The following is an 18,721-nucleotide window of genomic DNA, read 5'->3' on the forward strand; positions in this document are numbered from 1 at the left end:
CCTAGACTTTCTGAGAAATGATTGAATTCTGCTTTTGAATATCGTTTTTAGGGGGCAGTAGACTGCATAGATAGCTAGTGGGCTATTCCAGTCTTAAGTCATTCCATTTTTGTTTGAAGATAGTCTTGTTTATAGGGTGGAAGTTCGTAATGTTTAAGACTAGATTTAATTATAATCGCTGTACCTCCATGTGCTCTTCCACTTGGATGATTCGTGTAGTAAACATTGAAGCCAAAAATTTTGAAATAAGTTTTGTCAGTAAATTGTGTCTCAGATACAAGCATTATTTGATTATCCTGAAGTTTCAAGAATTAGATTTTAACTCAAGTTTGTTGCATTAGCGTTGGCAGATTGTTTTCAATGAGTTTTTCCCAATTTGTCCTCAAACTTTCGGAAGATCCTTTACAATTTCTTGTATTTTTGTTGTGTGGATGTCTCCAGGTTTGAGTTATTTTATATTATTTTTTATTATTATTGCAGGTGATTATTTCCCGTTCGTTGCCTGAGCATAAGACACTAGTGGATTTGTGTAATGTTGGGTTTTTCTCAACCTGGTCGGCTTGTAGGTTGGTCTTATTGTTATTATTTTCCCTGAGCATTGGTTTAGGGAACGTTTTCTAAGCTGCTCTTGATTACCAGGACATCCCTTGTAGGTCGCAGTTTGGATGACGCTACATAGAAATACAGGTTGGTGAAGTCTCTATGGATTTTTTGGCAATCAGCGGTTGCGTTGACCTGCACATTTGACACACTGGTATTGCGATTACAAGCTCTGAGTTTTACCGTACCTTTGGTACATTTGCATTGGAACTACTTCTCTCGTTTTTAGGGGTGTTCAATTTTGACTATTGTGGTTTTTTAGTTTGTTTAGTTTTTTAAACTGTGTTGTTATTTGGTTTCCTGTTTCAGGTCAAGATAGAACATTGATAGTGGGTTATGTGTGACCCTGTGTCTTATATTGATTTATTTTACATCTTCGTGTCCAAAGCTTTTGAAATTCATCCTTTAAGAGGCATTCAAATTAACGGAATGATGAATGTTAAGAATTTAGCCTTTTTCATGCACAACTTTTTCTAAACAATTTATTAGCGATTAAATATCAATAACGTCATCTCTATATATATCGGAAGAGTAGGAGGAGGCGCTTTGGTTACTTTCCATTTACTGGAGCCAATGCATCTACTTTCGTGAACTAACTCAGGATTAAGTAGCTATTTGCTTTTAGTAAAACTCCTTCCATTTCATGATTTTTATTGTTGTTATCATCCTCTGCTCGAGGTATTTTTCTGCTATACGGGTCATCTCTATATATATCTGAAGAGTAGGAGGAGGCGCTTTTCGTTACTTTCATTTCATGGAGCCAATGCATCTACTTTCGTGAACTAACTCAGGATTAATTAGCTATTTGCTTTTAGTAAACTCCTTCCATTCATGATTTTTATTGTTGTTATCATCCTCTGCTCGAGGTATTTTTGCTATACGGAGTATCGGACGCTTGGATCCAGTAGCTATTTGCCACGGCGGGGCCTTAATGTTTGCATATCCTTGACCAGGATATGCGAAAAACTTATATCTATTGACGTTACTTAGTCAAAATATTTCAAGTTTAACGGCTTTCTAGCAACCTTATTCTAACTATTGAACTTATAGTCAGTAGGAAAGCCGCTACCTTTATTTTTGATCGAACTAGCTGCTCAGGATAATAACATGATACTAAACGAGATTAATACTAATATTTAAAGTCGAATTACCTAGAAATAAAGAGAAATACTACATTGCACACGATGCTAAGATTTAAACATACAACAAAAAATACTACAACCGATTTCTTGCCTGTTTCAAATGTGCACTAAAACATTTAACAACATGAAATCGAAAAAGTCATATGTATAAACTGCAACGGTAACCACCCCCAGCAATATAAAAAGATGTCAGACGAGAAAACTATTACACAAAAAATTGATTCTAATGCTAAGAAAAAAGTATTAGAAAAACCTTTTCTAGACGATGCTTAAAGAAAATTCACTACAATAAACAAAAACGTAAATGCTAATAGGATAATACCAATATTTGATCTGACTGAATCAAGAAGAAACTACGCTGAAGTAACAAACGAGCACGTACAATACAAATGACTTAAACATGAGGAGACATTAAACCATAAGAAACTATAAGATAAACAATTAAAAATACCGAAAACTTCCCCACAATGATAATTGCTCAAATCTCTCTTCACACGACAAACGCAAAAATTACCACAATGCAACAATTAATAACTCATACGCAACTTAATAACAAATAATGGATACCACAATAAAAATAGTGCTTGAAACAGAAACGGATTACAACAACGAATTCAAAAATACCAAAGCAATAATATACACGCGCGACGTAGACATTCTACTCGTTCTCGAAACTCATCTCAAAGATACAAACTATTTAAATATTTCATACAACACCACGTACGACACAAAACATCCTTCAGGTAAAGGGCATGATAGAACTGCCTTAATATTAAGAACGAGATCAAAACATCATCTATACGTAAAAACAACACATGATAATTTTAAACCACAACAATTACCTTAAGAAACTCAAGGTATTTCACTTAAACTCTCGGCTATTTATGCACCGTCAAAATTCAAAATTACAATAGATCAATGAAACAACTTTTTCAAGGCATTAGGAAATAAATTTGTAAACAGCTGGCAACTAAAACGCCAAGCATCCAATTGGGGATCAGAAATAACTTTTCCACGAGGTTAACCATTAGATCCTAGATAATCAACGCAAACCTAAACATCCTCAGACAGGCGAACCAACCTTACTGTCCCTCAGCTTATAACAAAACTCCTGACTTACTCGACTTCGGCGTCAAAAAAGGCCTAAATCTAATTCAATTTAAAAGCAAACATCATCTCTTAAGCTCGCTCTGATAATTCTTCCATAATAATCACATACCAGAACCAACATATCCTATATAAAAAAATCACAAACTCGTGCAATGAAAAGTACAAATTGGATGATCCTAAAAGAAACTGTTAGAATCCAAATTAAACTGTAATATTCCGCTTAAGACCTCTTACATATAGAAAAAGCTTTTAATATTATTATTCGATAATATACAAGAAACAGCGTGGGCAATCTTTTCTTCTTCTTCTTATTCTTTCTTTAGTTTAGGCAAATTGCCTGTTTGCGTAACGACCGGTTTTTCTGCTCTATTGCACTGTTAATTGTCGCACCATCGTTTTCGTAGGTCGCCCCGTGCTTCTCGGCCTACCGGTGACTTATCCCGTGCACTTCTGACAATGCTTCCGTTGTCCATTCTGTTAATATGTTCGTTCCATCTTTTTTTTCTTTTTAGTATCCATTCGTTAATGTTTTCCACTTTGCATGTTCTTCTTATATCTTCACTTCTCTCTCGATCCAGTAGTGTTTTTCCAGCTATTCTGCGAAGAAACTCCATTTCGGTTGTCTCTAGTAACTGTTTCGTTTTCCCCGCCGCGTGCTGGTCGAGTTTCTGCGGTAGGTGACATAATAGGTCTTACCATTGCCTTGTAAATTCTTGCTTTGGTCTCTATGTTCATGTTTTTGTTTCGCCATATTGTGTCATTCAAACAACCCGCTATTCTGGATGCCTTCATTGTCTGTTCTCTACCTCTGCTTCAACATCACCATATCCTTAGATTTCTATTCCTAGTTACTTAAATCTCATTTCCTGCTGAATAACATTCCCTTCAATTTCCAGTTTGAATCTTAACGGTGTCTTTGATGTTGTCATGCATTTAGTTTTCTGGCCGATATTTTCATGTGTGAATGATTTGGCTATGCAGTTAAATCGGTGTAGTAAACGTTGTAGATCATCCTCATTTGTCGGCCACTAATACACCAGCGTCAGCAGCATAGCATAGGATAGTTATTTCTTCGTTGCACACTTTATATCCTTTTATAGTCTTACATTTCTTATTATTCGTCCATAAAAAAAAAAAGCAGGGGACTAAATGATCCCATTGTCGGATACCACGACCTGCATCAATCGGTTCAGTCAAGGCAACCATTTATCTTTGCTTGGATCTATTGTCTATAGATGTCCTCTATGGTCTTGATAAGAATTCGGAATTTGCCGGTTATAGAGGAGGTGTTACCAACCTTTAACTTACACGATCGAATGCTTTTTCCAGATCAATGAAACAAACATATGCTGGTCTGTTATTCAGTTGATTTTTCTGTTATCTGTCTTATAATGAAAACCGCGTCTGTGCACGATCTGCCTGAGATCTGAATCCCTGTTGTTCGTCTTCTAGATTCGTAGGCTGTTATTTTATTCACTATAACCTTTGTTGCTAGTTTCAATGAAGTTTTGAAAGTTTTATTCCCTGTAGTTTGTAGGCAGTTTTTTTGTCTCCTTTTTAACCTAACTATAGTTGTACTAGTTCGCTATTTATCAGGTATTCTGTTTTAGTATAGTATTTTTGTATAGGAATGTTTACTGTTGTGTGAGACGTTGGCTACCATATGTAAGAATTTATGTATAATGGTGATATATTTATGATAATAATAAGGTATTTATTAATAAATACTTAACAAGGTATAATGTTTGTAAAAAAGAAAATAAAATGGTAAGTATCTATAATCTAATAATCGAATAATCTAATAATAAGTGTAACTCCCCACGTCCCGAAATCAACCGCAAGGAACACCCGAATCCGACTCGTCGTCGCCTATCGTAATCCGTCGCCGTTCCCCGTTGTCTTTCGTACCTCCCGTTACACTTATCACTCCTCAATTCTTATTCAACTCTCAGAAAAACGCAACCTAGCACACACGCCCCGTCCTTCCCGTCGCCTACTTATATCCTCCATCCCCTCCATCGTCTCCCGTTGTTTCTCGTCATCTCCCTGGAAACTTCCCGATCATTCCAAGCCACGCGCAAATGCTTTTCCGGTATTTCACATTATCGAGACATTCGGGAGACTTCGATGTAGCGATACAAAGGCGACAAGTCCGGATGATGTAACCTTAAACCTATAAACTAACATTCCTATCTAACGCTCTTCCTTTGTCTCGACCGGATGCATTCTTTTATTTCTTTCAATTACTTCACACTCATACCATTCACACATTCATATCTACACTTCTTAATAATACAAAACCCCACACATATTTTAGTATTTCGTTTGGAATGCAATCTTGCCCTGGGCTCTTCCTATTCTTTAGTTTTTGAATAGCTGTTTCTACATCACTGGACTCAGTTTGTATGTCGTTTTTAGTTTACTATTTCTGGCGTATTTAGTTCCGTTTGAGGTTCTTCTGATTATAGAGCTCTGTTAGATAGTTTAATCCAATTTTCTTTTGTGATCTGTTTGTTTCTATCATTTCATTGACCTCCTTTCTTTGATTTCTAATAAATCGCCAGATTTGTTTTTGGAGTCCATAGAAGTAACTCTCCATTCTTTTCGAAAAAATCTCTCAATAATTTTGCTTTGTTTGCCTTACTAATGTCGCTGATTGATTCCGGATTCGTCTATACGTTTCGTATGACTTAGGTGTTCTTAGTGTCCTATAGTTAAGGTATGCTATTTTCTTTTTTTTGCATATTTCCTTAATCCCTGGGCGGAACTAAGGAGTTTTGATCATTCTAGCCCGGTTTTTTACAGTTCGTGTTCCCAGGGCTTCATATGCAGCTTCTGAAATGTTGGTTCTTAGTTTTTTCAGGCTATGTTCATGTTATCTTCTTCTTTATTGGGTTTTTTTTCGATTTTTTCTTTCAACCTGTTCTCGTATAGTTGTTTGGTTGGTAAGTTCCATAGAACTCGATGTTATTTTCAATTCTTGAGTTGCTCGTGCAAGATTTCTTTGGGGTTTAAATTAATTAAATAATCCTTAGCTCGTTAAATGTGCATAGCTGTGTCATTAGTTCTCCATTGTCATTTAACACGTTTTCGTTGAACCTTTGTTTTATTCCAGGTATTATTTCGTTCCGATGCGGGCGTTAAAATCTCCAAGGATCATCATTTGTTGGTTACTTGGTAATGATCCGACTAAATTTGTAGTTGGTCGTAGAAGGCTTCTCTTTTTCTTTCAGTTATTATCTTCGGGTGCAATTGACACTATATTTTTTTGGTTTTCCGCTTTCATTTTTACCACCAACATTCGTGAAGATATGTAGTTGCATTCTTGTATGTTGTTTTTGTATTTCTTGGATACTGCGATGGCTACCCCTTCTTTTGCCCTGATTTGTTTTTCTACACCACTATAGATCACTAAGTAGTCTTCGTACTGTATTTGTCCTTTGCCTTTCTTTTTGGTTTCTTGTAAGGCGCATATATCGATGTTATTATCTTTCAGTTCTTTCAGGGTTTCTTGATCTTTATTATTAAATGATTTGATGTTCCAGGTAGCCAGACGCATATATGTTCTTTCTTCCATTCGTTGTCCTTTTCCTTGCATGTGTCGTCATCTGTATATCCGTCCTATTCCGAGGCAGAGTGTCTGTTCTATGAGCCGTAGTCTTTTTTTACGTTGGGTAGGAGCTAACCTGATCCAACAACCTTCCTCCTTTTCCCGGGCTTAGGACCGGCAACATGATCGCTGATCTGCGATCATGCAGGCGGAGTTGTGGGCATCTTCATCTCAAAATATTTTACCCAGTAAAATTCCGTCATATCCTAGCATTATTTTCATAAAATAAAAGTAAAAAAGCAAGTTAAAGCTAGGTGGCAAAAATAAAGCTAGTAGTATTAAAAAGACTACTAAACAAAGTAACTAAAGATGTTAAGCATAGCTACACGATAGGATCACAACATGCAGAATTTCAAAGATAACTGACAATACTTTAACCTAACGAATATACTAATTACTCTTTCTGGAAAAAAGCAAAAAGATTCAAAAGACATGTAAAATCAATACCAGTAATATGAAATCTTGATGGCTCATGGGTGAAAGCACAGAAAAACAAGCGGAAACCTTCGCAAAAAACCTAGAAAACATATTTAAAGCACACAAATTCAATACCCAAACATACGCAGACACAACGTAAACGACTTCTAAAGCAAACATAATCTCATGAAAACATTAATAGCACAAAAGCCGAAGAAATTAGATTTTATTATCTCAAATCAAAATAAGAAATGCACCAGGTAACGATCAATAAATGGCAGAATACTAAAAGAACTGACACCTAAAGCAACAAGGTTGTTCACAATATTATTTACCGCAGTATTACAAGTCTATACTTCCCAAGTACTTGGAAACTCGCGGGAATTATAATGCTCTATAAATCAAATAAATGTTCGCATGATGTAAATTTTGAGAAATGAGAGGTCCAGTGTGATAAAATATATTAACCCTTTGCGCTCGAGGCCTTGTTCGCTTGCGAACCAGCAATTCGAGACGAATTCTGCAAAATTAGAGTTACTTAAGTTAATTAATACTCATCACCTTATGAGATTCATTCGATTATTATTTTAACATTATTTATTATTTTATTTTTATGGATTACATATACTTATGGATACACAGAGCATGTACTTAGGTTATCTACTTGGCGATCTTATCTTCTTACTTCCGTTAAGAGTCTTCTCTACAAATATCGCTTCTACCGTTGCGCACGCATGCCTACATACACACTCTACATATACGACTTAATACCTAGTATAAGTAACATGAATATTACTATTATCCTAACAGTAAATTCTTATAGACCGATATCGCTCTTATCATTACTATCTAAATTGCTGGAAAAATAATATAATAAAAAGAATAATTTCGGACAAAAACCTGATTCCTGACCATCGATTTAAATCTGAAACAAACACTCTACCGTTGAACAATTATACAGACTTACTAATACGATAATCACAGCTTTAGAAAATAAAGAGTACTATTCCGCTATCTTCATAAATGTAGAAAAAGCTTTCGATAAAGTGTGGCATCACGAATTATAACAAATAATCAATAAACACTTTCCACACACGTATTACAAACTCCTAAAATCTTACCTTTCTTAAAGAACAATTTACGTAAAAATAAAAGATACTCATTCGAACATCAAACTAATCAAAGGTGGGCTTTCGCATTGAAGTATCTGTTGACCTGTTCCTTACACCCTCTTTACAAACATACCAATAAACGCAAACTGTAGTCTTAACATTTGCAGACGACACGGCATGCTTACCATAATCAAAGACCCACAACAAGCAATTCAATCGTTACAAAACCAAATCAACTCTCTCGAAGAATGGATACGTAATAGGAAGATCGAGGTAAACTCTACCCAAGAGTAAATATATTACGTTTACATTGAGGAAAAACAAATATCGAAACTACAATTATTAATACAGAAATTCCACAGTAACACGGTCAGAATTTAGGACTACACCTAGTTCTAAACTAACATGGAGAAAGCATATGAATAAAAATATAACAAATTTGTTTAAAAAAGAGACAAATGGCTTGGCAAACTGGCAACAAATCGAAACTTAGTAAAGAAAACAAACTGATAATTTACAAAACAATAATAAAAACAATCTAAACATATGGATTACCGCTATGGGGTATAGCAGCGAAAAGCCACATTGCCAATCTAGAGGCTCAACAATCCATAACTAAACGCAAATCGTGAATGCTCCATTGTACGTCCGTATCGAAGAGATAAGGAAAGACTTACATATTCCCACAATAGAAGAAGAGATAACCAAGTCAACCTGCAGATACAAAAAAGAATTGATACGCACATAAACCCGGTAGCCAAAGATAACTACAACCAATATATCCGTAGAAAGCTCAAAAGAATCACCCAGAAGACCTAGTAAAACTAAACCTAATGAAATAAACGACAATAGCGATATTATCTCATTGGAGAAACCGTCCCACGTGCTACCTTTTTTTCACTTATATAACAATTTACCAAATGTCAATGGACAAATTTAAGTTGTATGGAGTTAATATAAAAAAACACAAAAGATAATACAGAAAATTAACAATCTATAACATTGAAAAGAATTTAATTACCAGTTAAATTTTCATTTAACGTTTTAATTACTATTTTTTCTAAGCATTATATGAATATTATTCCTACGAAAAGCAATATCATGAAAAAATACTTCCAGCTGTTAGTATTGTACGCAGAAGAAACTTTAACAGAAATTAAGTTAGCTAGGAAGAACATGACGCAGTATTAATATCCAGTACACCTATGAGATTTTCAAATAGTAAGGATAACAACCTGTTTATAGAAAAGTAAAAAGATTATAATATAATTAATCTATGGTGCGTGTGCAAAGCGATTTGAAATTTACAGCATAAAGTTAGTTGCCCTAAAGCTATCTTGTTTTAATGTTAACTTGTACCATCTAGAAAAAATCAGTTACCTCTTTGACTTGTCACCAGAGAGCGAATACCAATTTGCCGTTTTTCACAAGTAAAATGCTATATTTGATCTCTATATATGATTCGATCAGAAATAAAATTTTAGATCTTACTTCATAGGATCATCTTTGTAGTAATATTTAAAACTGCTTTTTATAAAGCTGAGTCGATGTAACTTACGATGACAGCTGTAGCTCTCTTTTTTGAGCGGAGAAGGACGTATTCGGAATTTTGGTTTTTTCAAATCAAGATTTTTGTCACTGATGATCGTTTACTTTTATTACTTAATAAAGAAGCTAAAGGAAGTAGAGCTATCCGAATAGATATCAAAGGAACATTTAAAATTAACTTTATTTTTAATTATATCATTTTCTTCACAACGATCTTCAAAGCAAAACTATTTTAGAAACGTTGTGATTGAAAACTTTATGAAACGAGAAAGCGGCACAGAAAAAAGCAAACATTCAAACCTGATAAAAATTATAAACACTATAAAATATTACAGGAAATTTGCAATATATCTCAATTTGTTACTTTGCGCTGTAAATTAAAATGATATTATACTATTAGTAATTCGAAAAATATTTTCCTTTCCGATTTCAGGATTAAGTTAGCGATTTATTTCATGAAATTTTCTGATGAAGAGGATTGCATCTTATCAAGCAATAACGTACAGAAATCCGTTTTAATGTTAAACGGTAAAATTATTTTGTATATTTATGTTATATTCTTTTTCCTACTGTTATGGAAAACAATAGTATTATTTAAAAATTTATCAGTACCGATATTTACTTAAATTGTAAGTTTTTACTATTGGTTGTGTTTAAAGTTACGGTGGCTACATGACAGTAAACCTGTAAAAGAAGAAGTGGCAATTTTACAAATAATCATATTAAAATTAGAAATAATAGCTTTATGAAAAAATTTAGTGTAATTTTGAACAGGTTATAGGCTTCTAATTTTCGTTTATGGAAATAATAAATTATTACACATTTTTTAATTCTAATCAAATTTTAATAATCTCGAAATATGAATCGCGACGTTTAAATATTATTTATTTTCGGTCATAAAAATAATAAATGATAGGAATGTTAAGTAGCAACGACTTGATATATAAAGAAAACGTGAAAACGTGAAAACTGTAAAGTTTGTGCAGTTTGCTACATACTATATCTGACTCATTTTTTCTACAAGCTCTTTTCTCCTAACGCTGTATAAGTATATATGTTATAGGGAAAGGTTGACCTGCCAAATTGTGAATTTTTCTTTGGCGTTGTCCACAATGCCAGGCATTTTGATCAACTTAGGAAAAAAAAAATTATTATCATATCTGGCTACTTCACAATTAATTTGACTATTACACAATTTAATTTATTTATTTTAACAAAACTTTTTCTGATTTTTCCCTAATTAGACGCTATATCTGTACTTATAATTTTATTTAATTGTGCAAAAATCAATTTAAAAGAATTAAAGTTAAATGTAATAAAAATTTAGGACACCCTTTTGTAGCTTTTTGATCTATAATACTATGTATTATATTCTGCTATGTGGCAAAATCGTCAGAATATTTAAATAATATAAATAAATAAATATAAATAATTTAATATAAAATAACATTTAAACGATTATAGAAACAGTAGCTTATGCAGTTAGATAGAGATATTCTTTTCAGTTAATATTTACTTCGTCCGTTTTACTATACCTTTTTAACAACTATAAATGCTTATACGAATGCTATACATATTTAATTAAACAAATATTAAATAAAATTAAAAGTTTAATCTTAGGTTTTCTGGCTATAGTTTTTTAAGATCATTGAACAAATGTAAAATTTTTTAAAGACTATACATTGCACCATTAACGAATACAGATAGCAAATCTTTTGCCAGAACGCAGTAGTAGGATTTCGAAAAAAAATGTTTATATTTACTTACATTTCAGTAGCGTGACGAGTTAAAACACAGTTTCCTTAACGTAATATCGTCGAAGTAAATCCTCGAAATGAAAATATTTTTCTTGATTTTCTTTGTTTCCGTTTCTATTTTTGGTATTCTAAAGTATGTTTAATTTATTTTATACTTTTTTAAATTTTTTATTAGAGTATGTGATATAATTTTATAGGAAACATTATAAACATAGTTGCACCAGGATTATAAAGTATGAAAAGTCTTAAATTATACTTCTTTTAGCGTGTTTGAGAAAAGATGATGAAAATGAACTTTTTATGATTCTTGAACACCAATCACTATATCTACATCTTAAAGTTTGTCGGAATTACGATGCGAAGGCATATCAATTTCGAAATAACGGCATAGGTAAATCGATAATTCTCCCTTAAATTTTGTTTGGACTGATAGGTATCTATATTCTGATATTTTAATACACATCACGTGTTTCATATCGATATAATAAAAATTATCTATGTATTTGAAGTTATTTAATTATTGCATACGATGGTGATTGATATAAAATAACTGTGAATATATTCAAAAATGTTTTCAAAAACATTTATTATTCATGAATATTAGTAATAAAAGTATTTTTTGAAGTCAACTAAGGATTGTATAATAATATATTAGTTTTAATTCTTTTCTTCTCCTATAGTGATCAGCAATTAGTTGAAAATGAAAATGAATAACCTGGATAACATGCTGCGGGATTTTTTATACCTTAACCATAGGATGAATATTTTCTGATTTAATGTAAAAATACCGATTAATTACATCGTACTCTTTATCTTAATATTATAAAGGACAATAGTAAGTAGAATAGCAATTATGTTCAGGAAACATACTTTACTAAGTTTAATATCTTTATTATATTATTTTTTCATTCAATTTATGGTACTCTCTCTCCTGCTTCTGTATTTATATTTGTTATATTTCATACTTAAACTACTTTCTTAAATAGTTTTATCTAAGAATTGCGGCTGTAAGAAAAACTAGACTTTGTTCCAGCATCGAATCTATCATATAAATTTCATTTTCCAATGGGTTAACAATATAAAGATTTCTTTTAACTAATTTTTCATTCGTAGAGATCCCATGTGAATTATTATGCGAATGAATTCAACCACTGTAACAAGGAATAAGCAAGACATGGATTCGTTAAAGGTAAAAAAAATAATTTTTCTTCTGATAGAAACAAATATTGTGATTCACTTCAAAAATATTTATTCAAAGCATTAGAGAACTTATTCTATCTCCATAGATGATCAATCATTTTACTAGTAGAGAGAGCGCATTATTTTTACCAACGATAAGAAGCAGCCGATGGTATTGAAATCACTAAAGATTTTTGAAGACACAGTCTTCTTTTTATTTATACAAGAAAGAAACCTTGTGCATAATTTTCTCTCAATAGAATTGAAAAAAGAATGCATCTTTGTGTTACTTACTAATTATTTTTAAAACAATTTCTTTTTAAACTATAATCTCTTGCAGATTGTGTGTTAACCGAAAAGCTAATCCATATATAATATTTGTCGAATAAAGAAGTTTTTTAATATTTTTTAATATTTTTTTAAACGATGATATCGCTCGAAACAGTCACCTTTGTGTAGTGGGACGTTGCAGCATTTAGAAGCGAAACTGGTCTGCTTAGTTTTTTTTTTACTTGCACAAACTCTGCATTGTCGTCGGGGTTTTTATTCACATCGACCGCTGGTCACTATATACCAGTTTATGCTTTCCGAAATTTACCAGTCCTTCCGGGATAATCAATCGGGATGTGGTTCTTGTGGGTTCGGAATTAGGTAGACCCTTATCTTTGCTCTCAGTTATTAGCATCTTTTCAATGAACGTGCCGCTTTGTGCAGAAAAATTTTATATGTAATCTTCTGTCCGCTCAGAGTTGTATATACTTTAAAGGAATTAAAAAGTTCACAGTTGATAAAGAACATTACGACACGTTTCGTCCATTTTTTGTTTTCCTAAAAATGGAGTAATAGGACAAATATTTATCTGCGCGATCTACGCCTTCATATATTTATTATAATCTATTATTGAAATAGGCTTCTATATGGGGCAATCTGATGTCCTGCTTCTGTTTCTAGATTCCGCAATTTTGCAGAATGTATTGTCGAGATCATGTTTACGTTCCTTTTGCTATTATTCGATACTTGTAATAAAAATATGGTCATTCTAAGAATTGATGTTGGCCTCTTGAAAGTTTGGCAGTTTGAAGTATTTGAGGAAGACCTCTATTCTTCGAATCGTCCCGCAAACTCGCAATTTATTCTTTTTTAAGATTTTAGCCATGTTGAAACTATTATAGTAATTATATTGATATATGGTGCCACGTTCTTATACAGTCTAATGACCGATAATAAAGTCTTTTTAATTTTTTTCCATCAGCGGCATAAACACAAGAGTGGATACGTATCCTGTACGAGCTTCACAGCACTCTAATCAGTATTCCGTATTTTGTGATTTTTGCGGGATTACATGTTCGATTGACAGACTATCTCTCCACGGAATTAACATCCATCTAGAGACAATCGTTGATCTGGTTTATATACGTTGTTAAATTTTTCCTTGAAATAATCGATGACAGTCTGGACCTTCACAGGCCTATGCGAATTGGGAGAAATATCGTTATTGTTACAAAAATGCCAGCTTTGCATATTTGTAAAAATCTGTTTCTGCTCATAACCTTCGAGAAGAACGGCGTTTCTATAGATGGGTCTGTAGATCAAATATCGTGAGAACGTCCTTCTTTACTTGTCCGATGAGAACGATAAGGCCCAAAAATTTCTTCATTTCAGTCACGGTGACGTCTTTCCATTTTTTTCGCTTTTAATGTAATTCTATATTTTTCCACAGTTTTATAATGATACTTGTTGGACTCCCTCACGAGTGCTCAATTAGTTAACTTCCAATGAATAAATTAACAATATCTATTACGCTTTCAGAGGAACTTGGCATAATTTTACGACTGAGCTGCCTTTGAAAGGTTCAAAAATTATATGTTTGTCGTTCGTTGACCATGTACCATTGCTTGTCTTCAGCGTTATCATTTATGCCCACTCTCTGAATCACTGTATATTAGCGGTACAGGACGTCGCTTTCAAATCGCTATACTACTGCTATCACTTTCGTCATCAGTACTACTTGCTGAACGGCAGTCAAGACAATCGACAGGTCGTCGAGATAAAACTCACCGACCAATCCTTTCATTCATTTTAAGGGCTAAAGCTTAGAGAAAAGCACCAATTATCTGAATAAGAATGCAAAAGCTTACTGCTTGTTACTTGTCAGTCTAGTCTAACTAAATCTAACAGAAAGATCAAAGTCGATAATCGACGACTGGTCGGTAAGCGCTGTGGAGCAAAAGTCGAATAATCGACGGCCGGTCGGTAAAGTGTTAACACAGGGGTTTAAATGCTTCACCATGGAGGGTCAGGGACCCATAGTTTTGGCATCGGACTTATGATTAGTAGAAAAATCTTATCCACGGTTAGAAAAATTGAATTTATTAACGATAAAGTAGGACCGCTCGTTGTGCAGGGTTGGTGGTACAAGATTGCAATAATCAATTTGCAAGCGCCGACGAAAGACAAAGAAGAGGAAATTAAAAACGGGTTCTACGAGGAACTCGAAAACCCCGTGGATCAATTGCTGAAAGAGTACATGAAAGTAGTCTTAGGAGATATTAAAAAGTTGAATTAAATATTTATTATTCTTTAACATCTCTCCTCTTTTGTTTCCTACATATGATTGCTAAATCACATTCTATATCCTAATCCCTATCAAATACATCGGTTGTTACAATAATTTCACTGAAATTAAAATGTTAACATTATTTATTATAACTTCTCTGTGCTTTATAATTTTCGTAAATCGATAATATTTCCCTCGAGATATGTGAAGATTTTCTGTTAAATCTGAATATGTACTATTTTATCAATTCTCATTTTATCAAGTATATATTTAAACGTACTAAATTCTTCCATGCATACATATCGAAAAATGTTTATTTTGCTTATAATAAACAAATTATAATTAAACTTAGAAGATAGTTGACACAACAATTCCAATTTCTTCATACTTCTAGATAATTTTAATGACATAATATTTTTTCCTGCAAAAATACGAGGTCAGAATATCTACTTGTAAAAAATTTTTAAGGTATAGGGAAATACTCACTCTATGATAAAAAGTAATATATTTCAACTAAAAAAAAATATTAAGAAGATCACTTTTTTGTTGTTTGGCAAAGATTATCAGAGAGAAAATACAGTACAAAAAAGTGAATATATTAAGGAATAGATGATCCAAGGATCAAGGCATAAAACATCCATTTTATCGTATAATAAGCGATTTTCAACCTAGAAAAAAAAATAAATCAAAAAACGATTGAATAATTAGGAAAACAAATATTTTATAAAAACAGGATTATCAAAAATTTACTTTCTGTAATAAATTCTTGATTCTTCTAACGTCTCCATCGGGTCCTTCATTAAATATTTTTGAATTCTCCTAGTGTAAGTTATAAAATATTATAATTCTGCTAATTAATATCAGCAGCATTGAAGAAGTTGTGTTTACCGACGAGCGATAGATTGTCCCATAATTTTAAAACGTTATCGTTCCTAAATTCCCATTCATTAGGTTTAAAAAAATTCAATACATGTTTAAACTTTTCTATTTTTCTGAAGATGTTAAGCAATCTTTAAATATACAATTATTTAATAATGTGCTTCTTTACCGATGATTAATAAATCGCTTGTAAATTTAAATATCGACATATATTACATTGGCTTTCTTCCGCTGAGATAAGCTAACGAGTCTACTATAATAGCTGGTATCCAGTGCAAAAAAATTGTCAAAAGAAAATAGACATAATAGTTCTGTTTCATCTGTAACGAGTAGTAAATAATATTTGTTTCGAAGGAAATTTTATACCACTTGTTTTTACATTATTTTCTAAAGTAGCCCAATTTATTGGTCTTTGAACAGAGGAAACAACATTATAAATCGGAATCTTTTTGTCCGCTGGTAAATCATTATTTCTGCCATTTAAGGTACTAATACTCTTCAGTATGGACCTACAATATAAGATTTTTTTTATTCGCTTTAAATGTTATTTAAGAAATAAACTAACAATTCATTTTAATGATTATTTAAAAAAGAAAAAAGTGACCTTTTCTGTGCAACGTCCCATGCTGCCGCAATAATTTTATTGACGACATAGTCAGCAGGAATTATGTCGCAAATAAGCCTATTATTGCAATTTAACGTGCGTAAAACACCTTTCGCACTACCAAAAGCAATTCATGCTAGTCCATAAAAATTATTGATCCTACCGGCAATTGGTTCCTTTTCCGTTGAAGTAATAATTGATGCCCTAACGATGCAAGATGAAATTTTATTGGAATATTGTCGTACAGTATCTTCACAGATTGCCTCCGAATATGAGTAAGTATTTAGCCAAGTACCAAGTAGCCTGTAAGATAATCGAATATGCTAAACTACTTATGTTAGCTCTAAGAAAAATGCTATATTCTTATTTTTTTATTACTATGGGGTAATTAAATCTAATACGTCTTCGCTTAAAATCTCTGTCAATTTGATTATGTCTTCCGTATTTATAGGCGGCATGTAGAATTTTTCTTCAATTTTTTTATGAATGCAATGTGAATATGCCGTTGATATATAGACAAAGGCCTAAAAAAAAAATTTTATAAAACTAGAACAAAATATTTTTTATTAAATCCAATGTCTAAATAAAAAAATTTCTTCAGAAATTATATTTTAAAGTACGTGATTATATATAGATCGTTAATTGGAAAAAAGTACCTCTAAACTTTTCATCTCCTGGGCAAGCAAGAGCAAATCCCTTTTTCCTCTAATATTCGTATTAACTATAAAACGAATATTATCCATAAAATGCACGGATGCTGCGCTGTGGAAAATCAAATTGGTATCTTGAATACGTTTACGATCTTTCTCCGACAAATCTAAATTTAATTGATTCATGTATCCTTCTATGGGAATAATCTTTTTTTCGACTACTTTCTGCTCTTTCTTCAATCTTTTGAAAATCTAAAAATTTAAATATACACCATAATATCGGTGATTTGTTTCATAAGTATAGCAATAATAAGTAGAATGTTTGTAACTTTACTCACAACATCATTGAAATACTCTTTGAATCGAGTATTCAGATCTTGCTGTTTCTTTGCTCTTATTAGAAAATAAACCGTTTTTATGTCTGAACAACATCTAACAAAAATAGCAATAGATTTATACAAAAAGTTCTTAAAAGGGGACCTTAAACTAGGATACCCACGGATTTTAACGAGCTTTGGTATATCAGTAATATTCTTTTAGGGTATTATCGTGGTAAAGGATTTTTTCCAAATTCCCAGCCAATTTTGAGAAAAAAGGTTTTAAAAGTTTAGATTTTTGTTGTATATATTTGTATTATCTTTATTTCAACAGTCTATCAAGTGGTGCGCTAGCGTCAATAGTAGCGTTTTTGCTTCTCGTGCCGCTAGTTAGTGTTTGATCATTCGTGGGGGAAGTTTTTTTAATAATCTTTTTGTATTTGTTTTAAAATTTCTTTTACATATTTCTTAATTTTTAAATATAAAAGGAAAGAGAAAATTATTTATTACAAAAAAATTAGAAACAATAATTTTTTCACACTCGCACAATTAATAAAAGATTACTTATTACATAAACAATGATTTTTTAAAAGATCTGTTAGAAAATACACCTTATTAACGTTTAAAAATATTACTCTTTCATTTGGTTTTAATAATTTCGAAGCGTACTATGCATATCGAATCGTTTTATGAAAAATTTTTTCAATTGATGATGGACTATTGAATGCTTTTACGATAACTATCACTCTGGAATCGGCGTTTAATAAATAATTATAAATGTACAATAAATGTTAAAACTCATAGATATAAAAAAACTATGTATGAAATTGTTAATTATTAGAATATACGATTGTTATATTTGCTAGTATATTTAAGATTTATCTATTTTTTATACCTGTAAAAAAATAAAATGTTAGATTGTTATATTTGTAAGTATATTGAAGATTTATCTATTTTTATATACCTGGTAAAAAATAAAAATATAATAAGTAATCAATTTTCCTTTATTTTATTCGCAAGATGTTAAAAAATTTATTATTTTTAATTTTTTTGTAATAAATAATTTTCTTTTTTCTGTATGTATTAAGATAAGGAAATATAACAAAAAAATTTGAAAACAGATGCAAAAAAATTATTAAAAAAAACTTATCCATGAAGGATTGAACACTAACTAGCGGAACGAGAAGCAAAAACGCTACTACTGACGCTAGCGCACCACTTGATAGACTGTCTAAATAA

The 18,721-nt window shown here is 31.9% G+C and overlaps 1 non-coding gene across 1 annotated transcript; it reads left to right on the forward strand.

Moving 5' to 3' along the window:
- The first annotated feature begins 9,472 nt into the window (after positions 1-9,472).
- Positions 9,473-9,693, forward strand: LOC122519072. The gene has a single exon (XR_006304241.1). It is a non-coding gene; the product is annotated as a small nucleolar RNA U3 (small nucleolar RNA).
- The last annotated feature ends 9,028 nt before the right edge of the window (positions 9,694-18,721 follow it).

The sequence above is a fragment of the Polistes fuscatus genome, unplaced genomic scaffold (assembly GCF_010416935.1).
Source record: "Polistes fuscatus isolate 324 unplaced genomic scaffold, CU_Pfus_HIC Scaffold29, whole genome shotgun sequence".
NCBI lineage: Eukaryota > Metazoa > Arthropoda > Insecta > Hymenoptera > Vespidae > Polistes > Polistes fuscatus.